This window comes from Triticum dicoccoides, chromosome 1B (genome assembly GCF_002162155.2).
Source record: "Triticum dicoccoides isolate Atlit2015 ecotype Zavitan chromosome 1B, WEW_v2.0, whole genome shotgun sequence".
Classification (NCBI taxonomy): Eukaryota; Viridiplantae; Streptophyta; class Magnoliopsida; order Poales; family Poaceae; genus Triticum; species Triticum dicoccoides.
Genome location: NC_041381.1, coordinates 162,992,447 through 162,994,495, shown reverse-complemented (window position 1 = coordinate 162,994,495; position 2,049 = coordinate 162,992,447).

Below are 2,049 nucleotides of genomic sequence, written 5' to 3'. Positions count from 1 at the left end.
CCTATGAACTAGCACATATATAGAAGCGCCGTTCATCAGCTTCGTATTAAAAATTAGATAAATTGGGTTATAGTGGGGTTAATTTAATTTGTATTGGGTTATCACTTCAGTAGGTCTTCTCCGGATGCCGCGTTGCACCCCCTGCATAACGGAGAGGGCATTTTCCATATATGGCCCTTTCATTATTGGTTAACGTGAATATGGACTTAGGTACACATAAGAGCATCTCTAACTCTTCCCCTATCTTTTAATCCCCTAAAATTGAGGATTTATTATTATGTTTTGCACCTAGACCTTCCCATAAAATTCATATCCTCAATAGCTCAAATTAGCCCACAAATTCATCGCAAACACACCTCTAAAGTAGGTTCATTGCATAATAAAACAATAGCAAACAAAAGTAGCTTAATTAAACACTACTCCCTCTTTAAACAAATATAAGACAAGACATTTTAGGTCACTAAGGTAGTGATCTAAAACACCTTACATTTGTTTGCAGAGGGAGTACATCATTACCACTACATCCAGCTAAAACGAACTAAAATGAACTAACATGTGGTGTTTTACTCCTCGTCGGAGGAGAGCTATACCACAGCCGCACTGGAGCCGCCGACCTCGTGGTTGTTAGCGGCTGGGCAAATCCACAACGTGTCATCGTCGAAGCCTGTGCCCAACGATGATGCCCCCTGGGCGAAAGGAAAGGGGTCGCCATTCTCTTTCTTTCCTCAATCGTCTGGTCCTTCACTAATTAACAGGGGCTAAAAGCCCTGAAATCGAAAATGCCAAAATAGGAATAAGGCTTGCTATTATTAGAAATGTCCCTCGATTTATCTCAAGCCTAAACCGGAAAAGGAAACCTATTACCCGGGGCTCCCCCTTTCGGCTATCTCATCTGTTGTTCCTCGACTCTCGGGAAGGTAAGGTCATCAATCAATAGTAGGCTGCTTCTCTATGCAGTTAAAGATGGGATCCAACCACAGCTTCGGCAGATCACTTAGCCCCATTCATCTTCAACGCAAGGGTGCTCGATCAGTGAGCTATTACGCACTCTTTAAAGGATGGCTGCTTCTAGGCAAACCTCCTGGTTATCTTTTCACCTATGAGCACTTCACGGTGGTTCGCTGCCGCCATGGGCTCGTCCTCCATGGACTCTAAGATGGTGTGGTTCTCGTCACTGAGGTCCGGGTTGGCGAGGAGCTCGGCCATGGCGCCAGCACATCGGCTTCGAGTTGTGCCTCCGCCACGCGCTTCTCGGTTCCTCGAACAGCGCGGCGTGGTATTGTGCACCCACCTCCTTCCATGAGAGGAGGTGGGTAGCGTAGCCGTCCTCCTCCACACCCGTGTTGGCAACCTCGAATCCGGCGGCAACGATGACCCCCTCCTCTACCAACGTGGCGAGATCGTCCTCCTCCCTTCCTATCTCGTGTCCTCGATGATGGCTGCTTGCGATGCTGCATATGCGCACTCCTTTGCAATGAGTTGGGTGCTCCACCGGCCAAGAGTATTGCGTACTACGTCAGGCAGCGGCGAGTGTAGTTGAAATTCTCTCAAGAACGCACATGAATTTTGGACACAACGGATTTTGCGCAGCGCACAAGACTTGCTGTCTTTTTTCTGTTTCATTTATAACGATTGAACGATCATCTTGGTGCTAGTCGGCCAACTCTATCAGCACGATCCACCACAATTGACAGTGCCATTCCAGCCGACGTGGAGCGCTATTCTAACAGAATGCTGAAGAATCGGTCAGGCCGTTACATAACCCGCCGTTTGCTAGTTTCTGAAGAAAAATAGCTAAAACAAATATGAGTACCAGACTACCAGCCAAAAACACTGCCATGCAACGAATTTTGGCTATCATGGATGTGCAAAATAGCTGACATGGCAGCGATCCGGAGAACTGGTTGTCATCGATGTCAATTATGTCTTGATTGTGGGTTAGTGCTAGCATTGAAATCTAGCTGCCACATCCGGCGGTGATAGCTGCTAGGCGCTGCCATGGCGCATACGACAACCATCAGTGGGAAGGTGATGAAACAGTAACCAGAA